The 25,250-nt window shown below is 39.3% G+C and overlaps 1 protein-coding gene and 1 long non-coding RNA gene across 3 annotated transcripts in view; one reads left to right on the top strand and one right to left on the bottom strand.

The window, feature by feature from the left end:
- The window catches only part of LOC144989040 (NLR family CARD domain-containing protein 3-like), a 228,514-nt gene that overhangs the window by 38,105 nt on the left and 165,159 nt on the right, over positions 1 to 25,250 (top strand). The window lies entirely within an intron of this gene.
- Positions 19,269 to 20,823, bottom strand: LOC144989486 (uncharacterized). The gene is made up of 2 exons (XR_013653721.1): positions 20,719 to 20,823; positions 19,269 to 20,610 (listed from the first exon to the last, which is right to left on the bottom strand). It is a non-coding gene; the product is annotated as an uncharacterized LOC144989486 (long non-coding RNA).

A 25,250-nucleotide genomic window follows, 5' to 3' on the forward strand; every position in this document is an offset into this window, starting at 1 on the left:
CTGGTTAATTCTGTTAAGGAAAACCCCCATACACACAAGTATACCTACCAGGATGGCTTGTACTGGGGAGAGCTCTTGTAAATATCCCAAACCAGGCCAGTAGTCGTGATCATGAACTGACTGCTGTGGTACCAGTTGGACAGAAATGGGCTCCTGCTCAACTATTAGTTTTAAAAATAAAACAAGCAACACACACCCACACAGTTATAAGTACATAGTTGTCTTTTAAGTTTAAAGACAAAAAAAACATCTGAACTAGAGTAAGGTTGTGTGTCCGTTACTACCACAGCCATACTGACTGACTAAACTGCACTTAAAAAATGTACCTTGGAAGCTGTCCACTTGAGGAATTACAATTTCTGGCCCTTTGGACTCTGAAAAACAAGAGTACAGTATTATGCAATTGCTACAGGCCCAGTCAAACCACTGGCACGTCACATAAAACAAACCTCTAATGTGACATTTCTCCTTATATTAATAAGCATAATACCTCTCAATTTAGGACTGATGAATGGCTTCAGATGTGAAACATTCACATTTTGTTTCAGTTGAACTCCTGCTTTACTGGACAGGGTCGCCACACCCTTTTCTGAAATTGAGGCTATCACATAAGGTCCAGACCAGTTTGGTTCCAGGCGTCCTCCTTTTCGTCCTTCCTTTCTTTTATTGGCTTTAAGGACCTCATCACCAACTTTGAAGATGAACGATTTCACATTTCGTTTTTTCCTGGTCTCATATTCCATCTTTTGTTTTTGCTGTGCATTTTTTATGTTCTGGTAAATCTGAGAAAATATAAATACTTTTGCAATGGCTATTGAAACAATGACATTTTAGATGCCTAGATGCATGTATTTCAATTTTTCCATTACCTTTGCGTGCAAATCAGCAACTTCTGCTATCTTGGCCTCCAGGTGCTCTTCCGTCTCCTCTGCTACAAGAACATCTTTGTCACCCCCCTCTTCTTGTGTGACATTTATCACACCTGCTGTGCGAGGGTGTCTTCCAAACAGGGCACAATAGGGTGTGAACCTGGTTGATCTCTGTTTGTGTAAAAAAATAAAAGGTTACACAGTTCTTCTGTCTTGGTAAACATGGTTCACTCACACATTTTTACACAAAGTTACCTGTTTAGCTGTGTTGATGCCTGCCACTATTCCCCTTAAATGGATATCCCAGTCATTTTTATCCTCCCCACAGTATTTGGAAAGCCCAGTCTTGATGTTGCGATTTGTGCGCTCATCCTGTCCATTGGCCTGGGGATGGTAGGCTGATGTAATGCAGTGCTTCACACCCAAAGCCTCAAAAACACCACGGTTGACCTGCAGACACAGTAGGTTATGCCTTGAAAAATAAAGTACAATTTATTACAAATATTTAATGTTACTAATACAATGTTTTCAAATAGGTAGCTATACCTCATTGACAAATTCCCGCCCTTGATCAGTAATGATCCTCTCTACAAGTCCAAAGTCAAGCAAAATGTTGACAATTTTTCTTGACACCTCTGTGGCAGTTTTGGTATAGAGGGATTTTGCCACAACCCACTTGGTAAAAAGATCTGTGGCTGTTAGAATGAACCTGCAACATGAGATTCCGTTAGTTTTAATATACGTTGCACCCACGACTTTGATGTTCTGTTGGGTGTTTTTAATCCAAAAACTGATTATATTAAGTTTAAATGGATTTATACACACAGACACACTACAAAATTTAGTGATACCTTTTGCCCTTTGCAGTGGTAGGAAGAGGACCAATCAAGTCTATCCCAAGGACACTCCAAGCTTCCTGAACTTGGATGGGATGAAGAACAGGAGCAACAGTTTTAACTGTCTCGTGGTGCTGACAGCGGGGACACTCATCAACCTTTGAAATAGTTTGAAATAAATTAATTTCAGAGTAATTAATTAATTAAGTCAGAAAATCCTAATTATCATTCTGGGGAAGACATAGCTCAAGTAGTCCAAATATATTACCCATTTCATTACATCCTCTCGTGCAGTTTTCCAGTGGTACGATGCTAAAACCTTCTCCAATGTCCGCCGTCTGCCATGATGACCCCCACTGCCAATGTCATCGTGGCAGCTCCTTAAAATGTCGCAAACCTGCGCTTGAAACACAACCAAGCGCAGGTTGCCCCGATGGTTGTAATACAACTGCTCATCTAATAACCACCAGAAAAAGAGAATGTTAACTTCAATTGGCGTTAACTTAGTATCTGATTAATGACTAATTTATATACTGGTAGTTAAATCCGTCTACAAAAACAGTGACATCTGCGTGTATCTTATCTAACAGTCTCACACATCACATTGGTGTTACTTACTTTTAATTGTATAATTCTTTGACGTCTTTCGAATGGTCGCCTTTCTGCTATCGGGATTCTTAGAAGTGAGGGTGAGGTTATGATAAGTCCCTTTTGCAATGTAGTGGGAAATTTCGATGTAATATTCATCCATGTTTCTCACAAATAACGGAAAGATTGGTGCTATCGGTCTCACAAGATAACAGAAAGTTATAGTGCTGGCGATCTCACAAAATAACGGAGTTATAGTGCTGGCGATCTCACAAGTAACGGAAAGTTATCGTGCTGGCGATCTCACAAAATAACGGAGTTATAGTGCTGGCGATCTCACAAATAACGGAAAGTTATTGTATTATCGAGCTCACAAATAACAGAAAGTTTGAAATTGACCAATCACTAAGTTAGACGTCATCGTGGCAACTTACAGCCAATCAAATAGTGTGACGTCATCATTGGTCGAAGGACCCCTAAGGACCCCGAGAACATCCGGCAGCCCGAGAACATCCGGTACCCACACCGGCCAGGCGACTTGATTCCGAACTGTACGTCATCGACACGCAACAAACGTCATCATTTTGCGTTGAAGTAGGCGGGAACGAGAACGTAAACATCAACCATGGTGGACGATGCTACTGAGACCAGTCAGTGGAAGGGAAGCAGGTCACTGATTGGATTTATATTTGGGGTGATCGCTCTTTTCAAGCCAAACTCCAGGGTTCTTACCGCAACTGGGCGGTTTTTGAAAAAAATTCCAGCTAAATGGCAGAGCGTGGTGTTGAACCTTTACCGCGATAACTTTTTTTTCTTTCTCCCCTTTCCACCGTGCTCAGAAGCGCGGGGGACCCAGGCGATCCTCCTCCTCCTCCCTGTTCTAAACCTTAGATTCTCCAGAACGGGTTAATAAAGAGTCCATAGCATTTATTTTGGGGGAAACCTTCTTTTATTACCGTCCTCCGTAACACACAACATGAATGCGCGCCCACACTGCCCCCCCCCTATTCTCTATCGCGGCACGCGCTTGCACACACACACGCGGGCGCGCGGCCCCAGCACATACACATTCCTCTTCCACTACAGTGGGTACAGACGATCCCGACTCCAATGCCTTCTTAAAATGAGAAGATTGTAATTGTGCTGCTCCTTTGTGAAAATAAATTTAATATTACAAAAAGAGCTCCGCTTTTGACAACACTGTTGTTGACATCCATTGTTAACGTTGGCTCCGCAAACAAGTGACGTCGTTCACCGTTGAGTATTCTTCTGGCTTCTGCGCATGCGGGTCTCGTTTGGGTCGTGTCACGGTCACACTGGAGATCACAAAAGTTCGGATTTACTTGGAAATGTGAACGGTCTAGCAAACAATTCGGATTTTTTCAAAAAATCCGAATTGAGCATTAAGCCCTGCAGTGTGAACGTAGCCTAAGTCATGGAGTCAGCCACGGGAGACCAGAGAGACTGAATTCTTTCAAAGTTACTTGAACTTTGGGCTGACTTTTTTTCCAAGCTGATATGATCAAACAGCAGATTTCTGAATTGACTTATATTTATATTTTTCTTGTGTTTCCAATTTATTAAAATAGTTTTTTTAAATAGTTATTTTTAAATAGTTTTCTGAAATCTGTGATTTGCCGTCCCTGCAGCTGCTCCCGTCTCCTGTCCCACATGTGAGAATAAAAGGGGAGGGGTAGTGGGCTCAGGCTGCGAGGTGGAACGGGGGGCGTGGCAAGCTGCAAGCGCTGCCTGGATTGTGCAACACCAGGATCATCGTGTGCATTCAGATTCCCCAGCTCATGCTAATAATGTAATTCTTATTAATTAATGTAGACATTTTGATGACGTGTCTTTATTTTCTATCAATGTTGTCTGCCTGTAATTTAGTTGTGTCAGTATTTGACATAAAGACAGCAGTTATGCAGGAAAACAGCTGCACTCTTTAAGATCATAAATAAACAATACATAATTTAGAAAAAAAATCAGCACAATGTTTTTATCTGTTTCTTCAGACTAAAACATTAAATATATTGGTGCTGCTGTGTTCATTTTTCAGATCAATTCACATCAAATGGTTCAGTTGGTCAAAATGTTTCCAGTTTAAATAATGACAGATTATTTTATTTCAGGTACTTTAAGCTTCTTTTCTGTTTTAGACTAGAACAGGGTTTCTGTGGCTAAATACAGTTAATATTTGTTGAAAGTGGATTTATATTGATTTTTTTCTTTTTTATTGTTAAATGTTTAGGTATACTTACTTCATTTATTATAGATACTAACCTAATATATTGTCACCATGTGGCTGTGTGTATGTGTGTGTGTATGGGGCGCGAAACATTTTCTTTTTTGTGGGGGGGCCTGGCAAAAAATGATTGAGAAGGAGTGTCTTATTGGAACATGTTTGTTGAAGATATTGCATGGAAGGAGGTTTGGCTAATTCATAATCTGTAATAAATTCTTGATCATCAATAGAGTAAAAAGTTCATTTTAAGATTATCCACATAATGTACCAAGCTAAAACTTTTATTCAAATTAGATTTAGATTAAACATTGATACACTCTGTAGTAGTGATGCAACATTATGACTTTTTACAACCGATACGGATACCAATAGTCAACTGATATTTTTAAAATACTTCTCAAATGCCCAGAAACTTTCCTTTTTTTTTCTTTGAATAAGTGCTAACGCTTAAAATGGAGTTTTAGGGCAGTTTATAAACTTTGTTTTTTAATCACGACTTCTGAGTCAAATTTACAAGAACAAAGCCATAGATTAACGAGGAAAAAACACCAAAGTTTTCCGTTTATTGGAGCCTAGCTTAAAGATGAAATATGTGGATCCTTTTGTGAAGCTTTATTTCCAGATAGGTTTGAAAAACAAAGAAATTCCAAACCTTTTGGCGACTCAAAATCAAATTATTGTCAGTGTTGGTAAAGCAGAGTTTCATAAAATAAGGAGCTCAAAGACACATTTGGGTGTAGAGGACCAGAGCTTTATTTTTTTTTCATTCACATACCCAGAAATCCCATAGTCACCTGACGTCAATAGCTGGTCTGTATGCTCACCTCCACTTTAATCTCTTAAGTTTACCAGTTTTTTTTCTCATAAATCTACAACTTTAAATCTTGTAATTTTTTTTGGTGGCCCCTTAAACTGTGGTAAGCACCAGCAATGACAGCAGCTTCATATTCTTTCCACACATGGTGGTGGTGAATTTTCAAATAGCTTGTGAGATTGTGGTGTTAAAGCTTGACCTTTGACCCTCTTTGTGACACTTCTGTCGAAGACATTTTTCAAACAGCGAGTGAGTCGTTGGTCTCAGACACGGTAAAATAAGCCCACATGTTGCAGACGGAGGTCTTTAGGGCAGACGCTGAGAGATGTCAAATACCATTCTCTTTATCATTTTCATTCAGTGACAGAATAATCAATGTTGAAGTAGAACATGAAAAAGCATTTTGGTGGATTGTTTTCTCATTATAATTTGAGTCAAAAAATGCAGCTTCATTTTGAAAACGAAAAAGCATTTCTGGTTTTGACTTTTATTTTAAATTATGCTACAGAATCAGTTTAAGCTTTTAGTCATCTGTCAATTTAATCAGGGAATTCTTTCCTTATGGGAATCATCAGCAGGACGTTGTACTGTCCAACATCTGCCTACAATTATCTGTATCTGATGCTATCATGCTGTCAACTACTCTGTAGTTTTTGCTGCAAAATTCCACTGAAACAGTGATCCATCTATTCTGATATTGTCCTGAAGTTAAAGAAGATTTATGCTAAATGACTCTGATTTGCTGAAATTTCTTGCACATTTTGGCCACATTTCATACTGTCGCGTGCGTGTGTTGTTCAATTGTGTTCTTCTCTGTGTGATGAAGGTGACATACCTATGTGGTGGAGCTGCAGCTGTGGTTTCCAGATGACATCCAGCAGTCTGCGCTGACGACAGAGCTCCTCCTCGTACTGGACGATGGTTCCTTCACAGAGTCTGCAGATTTCTTCAGCAGCAGCACCTAGTCGCTCGCTGATCAACTGTCTCAGAGACTGAAGGGAAGACATGGTTCCTGCTCCGATCTTCAGCTCCAACTCCCACAAACACCTTCTTTACGCTGCTTTTTCACTCGATGCTGACAGTTCCTATCCTCCTTTCGGTCCAAAAACTTCACGAACGTCCGGACAAAACCGCCGCCGGTCTCTGAACACAAGCTAGCTACAAGCTGCTAGCGCCGCGCGCTGCTGTTTACTTCCGGGTCACGCTGATTACTTCATTCTGAAAAAGCCTTTTACATTTCGATAATCCGAATATTAATTTTTTTACGAAAATAATTTACAACATTTTAAGTCACAAAATATTTTTTAATAAAAAAATCTAAAAAAACAAAAATATTTTTGTCAAAACCGCTTGGTAAGCGGATATGACGTCACCAGAATTTACGATGTACTTTTATTTTTTAAACGATGTACTGGAATTAACCACAAAACCAAACTGCAATCATAGATGTGAGCATAAAATTACTGTTTATGAGATGAAGAAATGTTTAGAGTAGAGACTTAATAGAGACTGAAGCTTTTTTGTTTTTACTATTTAAGAGAATTTTTACATCCAACCTCAGTTTATCTGTTGTCTCACATTAGAACAACAATTATTTCTGGTTTTGTTTGACCCTTTGTCATTGTCTGCAGGTCTGCAAAGCAGAAATACCTGATGTTAAACTGAATAAATTCACTGTAAAAATGTTTGTATTGTTTTCTTTTTGTGTAAAAAAGACAATAATGATGGAGCTGCTGCAGGATTACTTGGCTCAGGTTTTTTTCTTAACTTATATTTAAAAATAATTACAAAACTCTCGCAGACACAACCACCCAATGAATTAAAGCACATCTTTTAACAAAAAACAAAACAAAAAAAAAACTATACACATAAAAATAAAAATAAAACTTTCAGTATAAATTAAAATTTAAGGCAATCAACAATCTAGACCCTATATCAGTAACAATTTTGTAGCAGATTTACAAATGTCATTAATGAAAGGACTTAGGTTCTGAATACGTTTCACTGAGGATGAAAACAGTTTGACTTCATTCTTAAAACACATTAATTAGCTCAGGTGCAGTGTGGGGGGGGGGGGGGGTAATTGTCATGGGCAGCATTTGGCTATTGGAACCGCCCACTTCCATTCACATAACTACAACAGAAAGAAATAAAAAAGAAATAGATACAACTAAAAAAATAAATTTAGAATTGTAGTTCACAATACTAGGGATTGTCATACAACATGTGATCTTCAATGAAAATGGACAGTTTTATTGCTTTCTTTTTTTCATGTATTTTAGTGATTTAAAATATAAACAGTTCTTAAATGTAGTGAATAATGGTTTGGTTTTAAAAAAATCTACTCTTATGAATGAAGAATTTTCCAGAAATTAATACAGTATTAAATGCCAAATCAAATAAATTATCGCCAGAAACTACTAATAATATGATGTTTTTGTAACTGAATAGAAATAGGAAAAGGAAAATTTGAGGAGCACCAACAAAAAAATCCTCCCAAAAACTGTTAACATAAATACATTCAAAACACAGATGATCAAGTGATTATATATTCTATATTGCAGAAAAACAGTTATTTTCTTGAAACAAAAACAACTTTAGGAGTCTCCACCTCCTTTAGCTATTCAGCTCTTCAGCAAACTGAATCTCTGTTTCTGTTTTTTTGTGTGCATTTATTTTAACTGGTCTATTTTTATTTGTTTTTTAACATTTTTTAATAAAATTATTATAACCTTGGTACCTCCGTCTCCTGCCTTTGTGTGCATCCGCCAAAGAAAAATGAATTCCCTCTGGACCACATTAACGTTAGCGACTTCCACAAACAAGAGTGACGTCGTTCACCGTTGAGTTGACTACTGCGGGTCACTTCTGGATCATTTCACCGTCACACAGGAGATCACAGATGTTCACATTTTATTGGAAATATGAATGGCCTTGCAAAAAAATTGAATTTTTTCAAAAATTCAGAATTGAGCACTAAGCCCTGCAGTGTGAACGTAGCCATGGATGCTAGGATGGAGTCACCAAACTTTTTTTTGTGAGGCCACATTAAGTCTTTTACTCTAAAACTTTAAACTGCTTTTATCTTTCTTTGATTGTAAAGCCCTAAAATAAAGTTTTATTAATTCATGATCATTATAATAAAATAAATAACACTATTTATAAAAAATAAAAAAAATGACCAAATAACTGTGATTTTTAAAGACTAAATGTCAGAAAAAAATATACTGATACATTAATATGAAAAATAATAAATAGTGGATCCTCTGCTGTCATTTTCCTGCTGAGACTTTTAGACTCTGCTTGGAGAAAAAGAACAAAGTAAACATATGAGTTTCTATCTCATTTTTATTTTTATTGTGACGCATATATATATAAATAATCCAACTTAAATGAATTACTTCAATTGGTAATAAGTAATGTAGATAAATGTATTCAACCTAATGTCTTAAATCTATCCAACTCAATATTGTTTTTACAACTCAAATTTACACATTTATCTAACTAAATGTCATATTACTCCAATTCAATTCAATGTTTTTCAATCTTGATTCATTGTACTTCTTGAACTCTCATATGTCTAAGTTTGAGCCTGCAGATATTTTTATAACAATAAAATGAAAGCATCAATTTATATTTGCATCATGGAATCATTTACCATTTCTCCATAGTTGACAAATCACTTTCTGGCAGTAGATCTGCTAAATAAACTCATCATCCTCTCCCTAATGGTGCAGAAAGAATCAAAAAAGCAGAAAGAATTAAACATAACGGGACAGTTCAGCTGGAAGTTGAGAAGGAGGCTTTGAAACCAGCAGCAGTTGGAGTCCATTCTGATGTTCCATTCAGGTTTCTGCTACAACAAGCCTTTATTTTGAAAGAGCCAGTGGGGCAGAAACAAAAGAAGGAGGAGATTACCAACCCCCCCTGGAATGTTGCCCCCTGTGCAGTGGACTAGTGGGGGCAGGGAAGGCTGAACCAATCACAGAAGACTGTTGCAGCTTTCCCTCCAAAAGTCAACCAATCAGATGTTGTTGTTTGGATTCTTTGTCTGGAAGTTTCACATGTGGAAGCTTCCAGAGTCTTTTCTGTTTGCTCTGCAGGCTGAGCAGAACTGACTCCTGCAGGATCACAGGAACTTTCAGGAAAATCTCCAACCAGGAGAAAAGTGTTTGTGGGAGTTGGAGCTGAAGATCGGAGCAGGAACCATGTCTTCAGAACCTCAGGAAGGTTCTGTCAGAGAACAACTTTCTGCTGCTGAAGGAACCATCGTCCAGAACGAGGAGGAGCTCTGTCGACAGCGCAGACTGCTGGATAGCAGCTGGAACCCGCAGCTGCAGCTCCACATAGTTGGTATGTGACTAAACATTTAAATTCTTTTGGTTGTCTATGGGATTACATCTCTGCCATAAAGTAAAAGGGCGTAAAGTCAACTAAGCGAGCATATTTAGGAACTGTGTGAGTGAACCAATTCTTACCAAGCGACCCCGTATTTTACAACTGAACGGCTACAATCCTAACTGAGCAGTGATCTTGCTCGGTCATTTCTCTTTTGTGCCCTCACCTGGATTTACGCTCAGTGTTAAGGGGGCATTTCTGTCACTTGGGGCGGGAACCTTTCTGGTTGATCTGATTGGCTAAAGTTTGCATGTCAAGCAGTGGGGTGGGACTCTCATTTTGGGGCTTTAATAGAAATGGAACGGCGGCTGTAACGTGGATTAAAAGCATTAAATCGGTAACAAATGCAGTGAATTTCACATGAGAAAAACTTACAGCACCAAAAAACCTTCCATGTGTGGAAGGGTGTGTCCGGCTGCTAAGAGACACAGACACACCAGTAGCAGCTTTGTGTTGGCTGCAGGGGAGAGAGTTTTGTGAGGTTTGTGCTCCCCTGATGCCTTTACACAGCTTCTCAGGACTACGTAGCAGTATTTCCGCCTTATGCGGTCTGGAGTTTTGGTCCACAGCCTCCTTTAGAAGCCCTTCCTCCCCTGGAAGTCCTTTGGCTGGGGTAGGGCCCAACAGCCCCTTGACCCTGTAAGCGATAAAACGGGATAAGAACATAACAACATAAAAGACCTTTTGCTGCCGTACACTCTAGGGTTGTGCCGATGGACGAAACCATCGTTCATCGTGATGGTTGACAGACATCACGATGGAAAGACACCATCGTGATGCCACGCCCCCGCCACACTGCGAGTAGACACCATAAGCCGCGGTTACATGAACAAAATATCTTGATCGGATCAATGGTCAAATTAGAATTCAACCGTGTACATGAGCCCAGAAAAATGTTTTCAAAATATAACAAATGTTCAAATGGGTCACACTTTCAGTTGGAATAAATCATTTGCACATGCGCAGTGGGGTTTGAAAAACCGGAAGAGGATATGTGTTCTGCTGAGCGGCTACATACATAGATATGTCAGCTCTGTAATATACGAGACGATCTTCTAAACGTGCTTTTATTAATGTTACGGTTATTATGAAGCGTCTGTTCGCTTATCATTTTAATTGTAATCCGTGTGGTCAGTGCTTCTTCTGTTGAAAAACTGAGCCGGAAAGAAGCCATGATTGGCAGTATGCTAACACGCTAACAACATTAGGTTTGGATGGACATAGAATCCATGCGGGAAATTCTGCAATCTGCATCCTGGCTGCACATTAAATATGTGGGAATAACATCAGCCTTTATTTTGTCGAGACACGACTGGAAACACAAATCCACGTGATTGTTTGAACGGTTTCTTAAGAATGAGTAACATTTCTGCTTGAAAAGCTCACACCGCCCCAAACAAAGCCGCTGTGTGTGTGTTGGCAGTCCGAGCTCTGCCCGGACACATACTTTTAGACCCGGTTCTCCTGAGTTCTGTAGCTCGTTCCCCTAGAGGTGTGAGACGGATCGCAGTCCTAAGTCTCCCACACATATCACACACGTAACAAAGCATCCCCCCTTCCCCTCAAACACAAAGCTGTAAGAACGCGCTCCACCGGTCCAATTGACTATTTAAGTGCGAGAGCGGACTACTTCTTTTCTATTTTGTTTGTAATTTTCTTTGTCTCCGTTTTTTATAAAAAGCAGCTAAAAATCTATCTTTTTTGAATCGCTTTTTCTTTATCCTTTTATATTCTGTTTTACTGTGTATTACCTTGTATTAGCGTAAATCACTTTCTGATTTTTATCTTGAAATGTGTTATACAAAGAAAGTTTATTAAAGTTTATTATGGTGTTTTGTTCCAGAGAAGGCTTCAGACCGCAAACAGGACCGACCGGCTTCTCCATGCGACTTAACCATGTCTCTGAGCAGACTTATAGCTTTGTGTTTGCGAATGTGGCAACACGAGCGGTCCAGGCACACACTAATAAAAATAGGGACTTAACCAAATGGAGACGTGGTTCCAAATTTAAAAGAAAAAAACAAATAAAACACAGGATAAAACCACAGGGGGCCTCAAGCCCATCTGCAGACAGAGCTGGTTACTTAATAAAACAAAAACATTAAAAAAAACACCCCAATCACATGCATATACACACTGTGACAACAAAAGCAAATTTTTATTTTTTTTAAACACAAGTTAACCTCCACTTGAGTACCAGTCAGACACTGTTGCAGGTATCTAGGAAAGGGTAGACGTTCACAAGTCTCACAAGGCCTTTAAGTCACAGGAGCGTTGAGGTTTCCTAATAGGGTTTTGTCAAAAGTTTCTGGCGTCCTGGTGTGGCCACAGTAGCTTGGCGCAGGAAGCGGCAGGCAGGAAGTGCACCCATTGACCCGGAACTTACATGCACATTTCACTATATGGGCGGGGCCAGGTGTTGACACTTAGTCTGATTGCATGGGGTAACATGGTGCACCTAAGAATTAAAGTTAGGTGCACCGGGTCAAAGACTTAGTCTAGTTTCCTGGCCTGAGGGACCACCACCACTGACTCTGACTCCCCTTAAAGAGATAGGCTAGGAAACAGAAGATCAATGACCACCAGCTTATTACTGTAAGACATTAGTGTGTTTAGTGTGCATAAACTTTTTCAAGGACTTTCTAAAATGGCAAATTTGCGATGGGTCTTTAATTGTTCAATACTGTACCGTAGAACTATACCAAAATACTATAAGTGTCATGTTCATTAAAGTATTATATTTTAATGCTTTGTTATTTTTTTGGGCAGACCAACAAGCAATATTAGCCAACATCTGAGCTACTCTTTGTACACAGCACCTGTGTACGAAGCGTAGCTGCTCTGATGCTTGGTCTCATAGTGCCGACGAGCTTATACTCTTTCATTACGGCAACATCGTCAGTGCAAATCAAGCAGACACACTTTCCGTTGATTTCCTTAAAGAAATATTCATTTTCCCACCGTGTTTGAAATCTTCTCACTTGCTATCTTGCGTTTCTTCAGTGCTGCCATTTCAGGGGCCTGTTGCACAAAAGTAGGATAAGGCATTAAGCCAGGATATCTTGGTGATCCTGGCTCAATTGATCCCCAATCCGGTTGCACTAAAGCTGGATAGGGGGCAGGAGGATATGTTATGGTATAAGTTACCATGGAGATTTATTCTGTGGAGCTAGCCTGCTCCAGACCAGGCTAAATTCCAGGATCTATTTCATCTCATCCCTAATGTCAGTCAGCAGTCGCCACAAATGGAAACCAATAGTTATTTCACTGCTCACTATACATTGTTATCACATATAACTAGACCCACTGTCATTATTTAAATGTTTGTGATCATTAATGTCAATCATTTTGGATAAATAATGAGTTTTAGATGATGTTGCTATCATTAGATAATTTACAGTTTCCCATAGACTATAAGGCTATATATAAAATGATAGAATATTAGGGCCACAGAGGGAAAAAAAGACAAGTCATAATATTGTAACCAGTTGTTTTAAAGGAGGACAGTTGTTAAAATGACAGATGTGGGGCATTTGGTGAAATTGTACTTCAGTATGGTTTCATAAACGAAGACATGCTGATGTGTCAGAATATGAAGTATCACATTGTCATAACTATCAAAACTGTCAAAAGAATATGTTGTTTTCTGCAGAAAGAACCAGCCTCATAAATTTATGACTTTATCCTTTGTCCTTAGTGGGGCCCTAGTACTCTGTCATATAAACAAATACACATTCCATATGAATATAAAAACACAATGTGTAACATTATGTTCCTTTATTGAATAAGGACAAAACAAAGCAGGTAAACTTTATCACTGTGGCGGTGTTGCCTTTCTTCTTAATTATATCTTTTACCTCCTCGTATGCCTCCATGAGGATTTGTGCTCCAGAACGGGGAAAAGTACGCGGCTCTAGTTGCCATGGTAAATCAGTTAATCTGTGATCTGTGGCGGGGTCTATTTGAGTGAGCCGTGAGCGCGCACCTATCCAGGATTGGTTTCACCTGGCTTGATGAATCCGTGTCTGCTCATCCTGGCTTGGTCTTTGTGCAACCAATTAAGCCTGGACGCACATGTTTTGGCTTCATTGAGCTCAGCTTAGTCATTTATCCCGGATGTCTTAATTCTACTTTTGTGCAACAGGCCTCAGGTGACTCGTGATAAATATTCTTCTTTGCTTAATTTTGTTTGGAAGAGAAACACCTTTCTGTGACCGACTCCATTTAGTGTGGAAACTGAGAAGTGCAACAGAGTTGAGCTCAAGCGCCATATGCGAGCCATATTCATTATATTTTCAAAATTTGCTGTAGGCCAATAAAAACAGATCCGCAGGCTGTAGTTTGGACACCCCTGCTATAAACACACAACTCAGTGTATTTGTCCTTTCAATGCAGAAAGTTTGCATTGGTTCAGTCTAATAGTGAAATGCAGTGAAGCAGTGGATGATTTTGTGTGGGCAGATGAATGTATTCTCCACATTTAATTATGCCCACCGATTGTGAACATTTCCAGCGTTGATGCTCATTTACCACCACTGGTCAGTGTCCCTCAGCATCTGTGTGGACTTCATGGGCAGGAATGATTTGGCTAGACTTCAGCGTTTCTTCCTTTTAAACTGCTGTTCAACAGATAGGACGAATTGCTGGTTTCAAAGCTGCAGCTCTGATCCATGTACATTTATGAGGTGTCTCATTAGAGTTTTCATCACTGTTTCAAATTTCATCGCATAGTTAAAGAAGAAAAAAGGAATTTAGAAAAGAGCAGCACTTTAATTTTTCAATGTTTTTACACAGTTACAATCAAAAGGATCACAAGAATTCTGAAGCTCTGCACAACATGATATAATCTTGTCCTCACTGTCCTTCGGTAGACTGGCAACCTGTCCAGGCCGTGCCCTGCTTTTGCCCAACAGTAGCTTGTAAATCATTGAAGATCCCCATGACTCTGAAAAGGATTCAGTGAGTTCAGAGAATGGAGGGGGGGGGGTTGAATTAAAAAAATTAAACTGAAATACTTTTGAGGTGGTTTAGATTTTTCTTGGTGCATAACAATGTTAAAAAAAATTTAAGTATAAAAGGATTCCTTCTTGTGTTGCTGCAGTCCTCCCCCAGCATTGGATGACTGAAGAGGATCTCTGCAACCAACAGAAGAACTTCAGAGTGGAACATGAGAAACAAGAACCTCCACATTATAAAAAAGAGCAGGAGGATCAAGAACCTGCACAGATTAAAGAGGAGCAGGAGGAACAAGAGCCTTCACATTATAAAGAAGAGCAAGACAAACAAGAACCTCCAAAGATTAAAGAGGAGCATGAGGAACAAGAATCTCCACAGATTAAAGAGGAGCATGAGGAACAAGAATCTCCACACTTTAAAGAAGAACAGGATGAACTAGTTCTTCCACAGATTAAAGAGGAACCAGGGGAACTCTGCATCAGTCAGGATGAAGATCAGCTTGATCTGAAGCAGGAGACTGATACCTTGATGGAGATTCCTACGTATGAGGAAGATGAGAAGAGTGAAGCAGATCTAAACAATCAGCAGAGCTTTAATGTAACTGATAGTCAGGATGAAGAAGGAAACCAACATGAAGAATCAACATCAACTACAGATGGAGATACAGACCAACAGAAAACGGATTCTGAAAGAGTCTGTAAAAAATATGGTATAAACTTTCATCAATTGTCTCAAGTTAAAATTCTCAAGAGAACTCACACAGGAGAAAAGCCTTTTTCTTGTAAAGAATGTGAGAAAAGTTTTAATCAAATATCTCATCTCAACAGACACATGAGAACTCACACAGGAGAAAGGCATTTTAGTTGTAAATATTGTGGCAAATGTATTAGAGATGAATATGATCTCAAAATACACATGAGAACTCACACAGGAGAAGGGCCTTTTTCTTGTAAATATTGTGATAAATGTTTTAGAGATGTACTTCATCTCAACACACACATGAGAATTCATACAGAAGAAAAGCCTTTTTCTTGTAAAGAATGTAAAAAATATTTTAGTTTTTTATGTCATCTCAAAATACACATGAGAACTCACACAGGAGAAAAGCCTTTTACTTGTAAATATTGTGATAAATGTTATAGTCATGTATCTCATCTCAAAACACACATGAGAACTCACACAGGAGAAAAGCCTTTTTCTTGTAAAAAATGTAAAAAAAGTTTTCATGATGGTTCTAATCTCAAATCACACATGATAATTCATACAGGAGAAAAGCCTTTTTCTTGTAAAGAATGTGATAAAAGTTTTAGTTTTTTATCTAATTTCAAAAGACACATGAAATCTCATAAATAAGTGAAACCTTTTTCTAATAAAAAATGTCTCTAATGAAAATTCTCAACCTAAGAAAAAATGTAAAATTATTGGGTCAAATATGAATCAGCTTTAAAAAATAAAAGAACAGATTTTTAATTTGAGAAATGCGTATCATAACTGAAAGATAAATTAAGCTAGTTCCAAAGTCGAGAGTACATATTGTAAATTTGAAGCATTTATTTAAAATATTAACTATACATTTGAAACTTGGATTTAAAAACTACAGTTTTTCACGACTATAAGGCGCACTTAAAAGTTATACATTTTTTTCCCCATCAGGGGGAAACCCATGAGCCGGTGCGCCTATTGTGTAGTTGTGGGTCGTAGAAGAAGATGGAGTGAGGAAGGGAGAGAGACGTAAAGGCCAAGTGGAACCTACCTGCATTGCAACTATCTACATTTTAAAGCCTTCTATGCTCCTTCTACCTCATAACCCTCAACCATTTCAGTGCAGAAGGAGTGAGCAGAAAAGCAGCTTGCCCACTGCTTTAAGCTGCTGCTTTCGTTGGAGGAGAAATGCAGAGACAGACTGGGGCAAGTCTCTGTGTGTGCTGAAAGGTGCAGGTTTTGGCTAGCACACATGAAGAAAGGAGACGTGCAGCGCAAGTCTGTGTGTCTGTGTGTGTGTATGCGCTGAAAGGAGTAGCGTTTTCTAGCACATATAGAAAGTAAGAAAGGAGAAGTGGGCACGGCGGCGTCTGTGTGTGTGCTGTGTGTTTAGTTCTTGTGTAGGATAAGGAGGAAGGGAGACAAGAGCGCGCAAGTGAGCGACCATTCAGTTTGTGTTCAGTTAGGGAGGGAGAACAGTAACAAAAAGTGTCCTCTAAAAAAATCAGAGTCAGGATTTTTTTATTAACCCACTCTAGAAACTCTGAGGGCCCGAACAGGGCATTAACGTGCCCGCGCCTTAACACCCAGTGCACCTCTTGTATGTGTTAAAGACGGGAAAATCCCCCATGACTGAGACCGCGCCCTACCATCCGGTGCGCCCTATGGTCGTGAAACCACAGTACTGTATGTTCATGACCATAAGGCTACTGGGTTATAGGACAGAGTCTCAGTTATGGTTAGTTTTTTCTGTATTTAATACATACAAAAGGTGCACCAGGTTTTAAGGCACGGGTAAGTTAACACATACCAGTAAAACACGCCTGCTAGTGTTGAACCGTTACTGCGTTGTTTCTGACTGCGGTCGAAAGACCCAAGGGAGATCCTCTCCAGGGACGATGGGGGATCTTCCTTCAGGGTTCACTTCCCTGTTTGGACCCTCAGAGCCTCCAGAGCGGGTTAATAGAAGAACCAGTCTCCGTTCTTTTAGAGGAAATGTTAATTATTACTGTTCTCTGTAACCGAGTAACACAAACAGAATGCACGCTCACGCACTCGCTTGCACTGAGGGCTCCCCCCCTGCTTCCTGCACACGCGTGGGCGCCAACACAGCGGCTTCAGCACACACACACTCAGTGTGTGTTTAAAAAGGCAGCGGGAGTTGGTTATGATTTACTTTTCATTTTTTCAGTCATAAAAGAGGATCCAAACCTCCATCAAAGTCCTAATCCTCTTTATCTGACATGAACAGCTGGGCTAAAGTTCTATCAAACACGCCAGGTTCCCTTTCGTCATTGTCAGAGTCTTTCTGGTGGCCGTCTGGCTCCTCAAGCCCAAGCTTTTACAATCCGTTCACAAAGTGTGGCATAACTCGCCCGGCGCTGCCTCCCAAAACAACAAAAGCTGACGTTTCCTGCCCTGTTGGACATATCCTACCGCCCTGCTCCCGTTCTTCTGGACATTATGACTCACCAGGATGTTAAAAGTCAGCGGCGCTTCGTCCATGTTGGTGATGTGGCTGGGCTGGAGGTGTTTGTCAACGATCTTTCTACTGCACTAGGAGTGGAAGATGAACAGCTTTTCATTGTAGTCTGCTGGAAGTCGCTGGGGCATTGCAATCCTAGCCTGGATGGAAAGATGATGGCGTTTCATAAGGTGAAGGTGAATATTGTCTCTGTTAATAGCGTTACTATGGAGTTATTTCAGTCTCAATAATCAGAAATGCACACAACCGGTTTTACAAATGCACACGCTCCGATTCACAAATGTCATTTTATGCAAACGTGAAAAATAAATTCGGAAATACACACCCTGTGTTTCACAAACACACACATTGTGTTTCACAAATGCACACTAAATGTTTTACAAATGCACAATAAGTGTTTCTCACAAATGTGCACACTGTGTTTCACAAAAACATTTTAGAAATTCACAATAAATGTATCAGAAATGCACAGTAAGTGCTTCACAAACGTGATTTTTAGGTACACATGTGATGTGAACTCACAGATCATTCGAACTGCAGACTGTGCATTCAAAATCCCGTTCTCGTTTGTGAATCTCCCCGTGTGTGTGAGAGATTTTTCTACGGTGAATATTGAGACTCATCTGACGGAGCGGGTCGACTAATCTCACCATTGGCTAGTGAATCTGTCAATCAAACTCATCGGCAAAGCAGGCGGGTTCGCTTTTAACCAATCGAATGGCCCCTTACACTTTCTCTACGCTTTCTGCAGGTGGCAAAAGCCCCGCCCGCCCATGTTTGATTCTGGACCAGTCGGTCGTTAGCGTGTTAGCTTTAGCATGGCTTGTCGGTTTATTGCCTTCGGTTGTCAAAATTTACTGGCTTGCGCAACTTTTCAGTGGACCTGGGAGCAAGGCAACAGTGGTTGAATGCAGTTGACATAGAATCCATCGAACTCTGTACTGGTCATGAGATTTAAAATGAATGTTTCACTCGGGATTGTTTGTACGTTATTCTCTTAGCGTTCATGCTAGCGTCATTTCAACACTCAGACACGGTTTTGATCATCTGAAGGTGGAGGAGAAAAATCTTCAACTTCCATAGGTTTTGTGGAGGAACTGGCATCACTTTGCTCCGTACCACGCAGTGGGACTACATTACCTCAAGTTCATCTCACTGTCAATCAGATACCCAATACACCTCCCCTGCTCAGCCCAAAGTCACTTTGCTGGACCTTAATTTTATTTTTTTAATAACTCAAATGTCATTGATTTTATATTGTAACCATATACATATACACCTCTTGGCCAGGTCACCCTTGCAAAAAAGATCCTCATCTCTCTGGGTTTTATAACTGGTTAAATACTACACAACAAAAGATGGTCATAGAACAACAAAGTGCAAACATTCACCCTTTATTGCAGAGTAAAATTCAGAGAAAACATGGACAGATTAAAACATCAAAATTTAAGCAAATGTGGGATCTCTACTGATTTGAATTTTATTTAAACTGGAACTAATTTTCATAACTTCCTTACATACAATGAAGTCCCTTGAACAATACAGCAGTATTGATTTGAACTTTGTCTTCCTCCCCTCAGTCTGTCTTCTTCTGTATGTAATTATGTCGCCTAAATTAAGTTCTAAACAAACGGGACAGTAAAGATGTAGGTCCACTCCCAAACGGTCTGAATTCCACAATGGATTGATGTCGTCTTGCAGTTCCAACATTTGTGGACCCAAAAGAGGACTGTCCAATACCGGGACATTGATCCCAGGATGAGGTTCAGCCATGGATCCACTCTCCTCCCATTCAATCTCTGGAACCAGCATACCCTGACAAAAAAAAAAAAAGATACTGTTTATGAACAGCACTGTTTTTTTTATGTTTTAGATTATGTAGGAACAGAGACCCACTAATAATGACTTATATTGTTTCTAGCAGGCAGACCTCATATCTCCATAACTGTTTTTCATTTGCAAATAAGTGACTCTTAACAAAGTAGTGAGATTAGTACAGCTGATGGCTCATAATGCCATGCATTGTGATGCATTTTGAACTTGCAGATGTGCTATTCTTCCTACTTGATTTAAAAACCAAACAATTTAGGGAAATAGTTTGCACCACACAACAATAATACTTTTCATTCATTTTTGATGAAAATTCCTTGTAATCATTGTGATTTCATCATACTGTTCTTGATACTTTCCACTTTAGTCGAACTGCACACAAATCAGTTGTCCAGTACAGTGAGATTAAATAAAGCAGTGTTTTTCAGCCAGTGTGCCACGGCACACTAGTGTGCCGTGGGAGATGGTCAAGTGTGCCGTGGGGAATTGCCCTACTTCACTGATCTAAAAACATTTCCCATCTCCAGGAAATCAGCTCTTTGTTCATCCAAACAGGCACTGATAAAACACTGAGTAGTTAGGAATATGAAAGAACTTAAAATGACTTTTTCTTTGTGTTTATTTAATTCTATAAAATACATTTTGATAAGGTTGACGGTAACGCGCGACAGCTGATTTGGTGTCATGCTTTGCTCCGTCCTGATTGGATGGGTGTCCCACGCGTCACTAAAGACATCCAAACTGGCCTGAATGTGTGGTAGGAAAATACAGTGGCAGCAGAATACGTGATGTTACTGATATTGAGCAAGTCTTGGTCCTCAGGAGAGTGCAGGATGTTGTAATATAAACCAGTAACAGTCATGAAGACATCACACCAGAGGGGCTCAATCCTGTATTTGGAAAAAAGCAAAAAGAAATATTATATTGTCAGATTTATTTTTAATACATCATTCACTTTTATGTATATATTAAAGCGTTTAAAACTAAGTTCAACTCACCGTTGATTGTGTGTACACTTTTGCTGCAATGAAGCTGTTTGTGTCAGTTGTACGTACTGTGAGCATTTACTCGGCTATGCCCACATGTTCTCCTCTGTGCTCTCCTCTCACCCTGACAATAACATGAAAATCATGTCTCAAACACATAATTACAAATGCATCGCCAATACGGTACACATCAGTTTAAAATGTAATGTTCTTATGTACGTTGCCAATAAGTAGAATTTCTAGGTTAGATTAATTGCAGGAGTGGGTTACATGTATCACTGGGGAAAAAATTGAGGTGAGAGAGACTGTTAAGGGGGGGGGGGGTAAATGTTATTCATGAGGGGAAAGAGTTTTAGAGTTGCCTTTGTTTTCAGAGGAGTCTAAAAAAAGTTATTTTATTTTTGTACAAATAACCAAGTGCTTATACTGCCTGATATGTGAATAAAAGATTTCTTTATGAATAACATGAATACCTCAGAGGTAATCCATACACGTACACAGCGTCACTGAAGAAGGCCAAGTCTGCACAGTTGTTGTCTGCCATCTTCAGGTGCAAGATCTATGGAATACAAGTACAAAAATGCTAAATTCCCAATTGACAGGTAAAACAGTAATACAATAGGATGATAAAATATGAAATAGAATAGAATAGAAAGGTATTTAGGATGTCACGCTTCAGCAATTCCTAGAGAATAAATAAAAACACGACAAACATGGATTAGATCATTTAGCTGTCTGAGATTAAATTACATAATTTTCAAATATTAGAAAGGGGAATATTTTAAAACACTCTTGCTATGATAACTTGAGCTTGTAGTAAAGAACAGCTTTAAAAAATCAGAGACAAGACACTGATCACAGGAAGCCTGTGTGTAATACTTACAGTAACTTCTACTCAAATCACTGTTGACAGCATATTTCTCCCATCCGCCCTTTCTGTGACTACTTATCGACTACAAAACAGCCTAAAAACATAATGATTGGGATTCTTGTCATTACTTCATTGGAATTAAAGATACAGGGAATTTAGTGGCTGTCACTCTGACTCAATCTCACAGGGCTTTTCAGCACAATACGGGTTCTAACGTTAGAAACTTAATGAGGCTTCTTTCATTCAACAGTGGATTCATGTATGTTATATTTAAAAAATGCCGTTTTCATGAATGTCATATGAATTAACTTTGTTGCACATATCCACCCCGTCTTAAAGTCTGGGTTGTGAAAAGACTGTGTCTAACTTTAACCCGGATCGCGTTTACATAAAGGCAGCACACGGAACAGCTACCTAGCTAGCTAGTTAGCATAGCATCAGTGTTTAAACAAATCCCCGTCTCCAAATCAATACTTTTTATCAAACTTTCTGTGCTGCTGTAAATCCGGCATGTTTTCCCCCTTAGTTCCTTATGAATCATGTTAAGAACCTACAGATTGGCTGTATAGCTTGAACCGACGCGCTAGCTTAAACTTCCCTCACACTCACAGGGCAGACAGACACAATTTGCGTCGAAAGCCGGCTAGTTTCGAGGCCCCTGGTTGGTTGTAGTTACTCGTGTTGTGTGAAGAGCTGGTATGCCAAGTATAAAACTTGACAAAACCATCATTAGTCCTCCCCCGCTTTCATTAAAAATATGACCGCACAGGCTAAGCTAAGCTAATTTGTGGTGGGGGTACTCTGCAAACGACTCGGCTGAAGTGTTCATAAAGCATTCACACATATCACTTGGCTAAGGAGACCGCTTCAACTTAGTATTCAATAACATTACAGGACGTACAACGAGGGAATGATCAAATAAATGCATTACTTACGGGCTGAGACTGATCCCGTTCAGAAGACCTCTCCGCCATGTTTGCCGCCCGCGTCCTCTCAACTGCTGTGCTGAACAGCTCCCTCCCTCGTCAGTTGAGAGTGAAGAGTGTAAGGGGCCATTCGATTGGCTAAAAGCGAACCCGCCTGCTTTGCCGATGAGTTTGATTGACAGATTCACTAGCCAATGGTGAGATTAGTCGACCCGCTCTGTCAGATGAGTCTCAATATTCACCGTAGAAAAATCTCTCACACACACGGGGAGATTCACAAACGAGAACGGGATTTTGAATGCACATTCTGCAATTCGAATGATCTGTGAGTTCACATCACATGTGTAACTAAAAATCACGTTTGTGAAGCACTTATTGTGCATTTCTGATACATTTATTGTGAATTTCTAAAATGTTTTTGTGAAAAACAGTGTGCACATTTGTGAGAAACACTTATTGTGCATTTGTAAAACATTTAGTGTGCATTTGTGAAACACAATGTGTGTGTTTGTGAAACACAGGGTGTGTATTTCCGAATTTATTTTTCACGTTTGCATAAAATGACATTTGTGAATCGGAGGGTGTGTATTTGTAAAACCGGTTGTGTGCATTTCTGATTATTGAGACTGAATTAACTCCATATGTTACTGCCCTCAGTCGAATGGTGACTGCAGAGAAGCGTCTCCAAACAGTTCGCTGATTGTTAATCAATCGAGTCGCCTTTTTCTTCACAGAAATTTAGCTGCGTCATCTTGACTTTTGGAGTTCGTTTTCTAGCTTCCTCCACTTGTGAATCATGGATTAATTCATCTTGTATTTTCTGCAGCTGCTCCCATGTTCCACCTTGTAGATGATAGCTTGCAGTTTAAATCGTGCTACAGGGTTAGATAACTGCCTGAATAAAATGTATGCTGATAAAGTAAGTTTTGAATGCTTTAAAAAGAAATAATAAAACAGAACATTTAGTTTTTAGTATAAAATTACTATTTTGAATATTACTTTTCTTTCTTTTTACTATGATTTTGAACAAGAAATTTGTCTTGTTGGATCACTTCAAAATACGTTGCAGTTTCAGGGCATTGATATCGAGTCCCTCGATTGAAAACAAAAATGTGTATGCATAGTTTCTACAACTAGAGATAGAATGTCAGGAAAAGAAGATGCCTGCACAATGGAAGCAATCAAACACTGATGAAGTTTACGTGCTTTTAATTTTTTGTGGCATTAATTTATTCATGTAATGTAAATATAGAACATTGATCAAATGTTTAGATATAATCACTACCATCCTTAATGTCACAGCAGTGATGTCCTTAACAAGAGGCAGTGTGGTTTATGAACAACAATGCAATAGAAAAAATCAATTATTGGGGTGTGTAGATAAAGCTGTAACAGAGCAGCTCCTGCAGAAAATTTCAGAAAAACCAAGTTGGGTTTTCTGATCCTAATGACCTTATGACTTTTTTTCAATTTTAACAGTCAGATGCCAGTTAGCCTACTTTGGCTCTTAATTAGCTCACTTGTTTTTGTCAGTTTGTTTTATCATTCTCTTATTATAATCTCTTTTTGACAAACATGGACTTGCACCCAGTGAGAAGCATGCCTGATACTATTTTTGTGGACTGCTTCCCAAAACTTCTGGGCCCGAAACAATCCGCTAATGTATTGTCTACACAATCAGCTGTTGTCCCCTGGCAACACAAATGTGGTCAGAGATTGCTGGGGTTTTTTTTTATAGCGCTTTGGTAACAACCATTTCCCTGCCATACGATCAATAAAACATGCACACAGAACCACATTGATGCAGTCATTTACGTAAAAGGAGGCAGAAGTGAACATTGAATGGAAATAAATGAAGAGTTTTCTAACATCTGATGTGTCCTGAGAACATCTTTCTCATACACCTTTTTGGGGTTGTCATCTATAAGCTACAACCATCAGAATCCAACTAAATCTGCTAAACTTCAATTTGCTTTTTTTAATAGATGGACCTGTAAATACAAATGTGTTGTTTTTGATGATCCTGGTTTAATCTTCATCTCTTGAACAGCTTAATTGTGGTTGTAGTTTATGCTGATACAATGTGTATGTTGTCTTTGCCTGTGTTACCATGACAACACTGGAAATATTTAGTTCAATTCAAACACTTTTTATGTGATCGGTGATAGTTTTAAAAAGTAGTGACTACAGTTTTTTTGGGCCATATGAGCAAAGAATTTCTTTAGGAAAGGATTTTCTCCTAAATGAATGAAGGAAGAGGCTGGTGTTCTTGTGGTTCCTGTTTTCTAGTAGACATTAGAACTGTTCCTCTGTTCTTTTTGGTTCTCAGTGTTCTGTTCCAGTCTTTACTGTGAAGAATAAAATGGACGTGAACATCAGTCAGAAGTGTGGAGTCTTTCCTACAGTGTGGGTTTCTGCTGTTTGTTGCTTCTCTGCTGGTTCCAAAGCTGGACTCTACAGGTCCAGTTCTGACTGCTGAACTCAGGACTGAGGTCAGATCACAGAGCTCCATCAGAAGCTGTGAAGAAGACTGAAGCAAACAAACGGCTTCTCTGTAGTTTTATCATCAGTCTGAGTGCAGCAGTGAGGTTCTGCTCCACAGACATCTGTAAACTTCAGTCTGACTTTGAGTCTCTTTGAAATCCAGATTTGGTCTTGGAAGATGAATTCAGCATTTGCAGCTTTGATGATGTGTTTTTAAGATAAGATAAGATATTCCTTTATTAGTCCCACAAAGGGGAAATTTC

Source organism: Oryzias latipes, chromosome 2, assembly GCF_053564925.1.
Source record: "Oryzias latipes strain Hd-rR chromosome 2, Olatipes_Hd-rR_3.1".
Taxonomy (NCBI): domain Eukaryota; kingdom Metazoa; phylum Chordata; class Actinopteri; order Beloniformes; family Adrianichthyidae; genus Oryzias; species Oryzias latipes.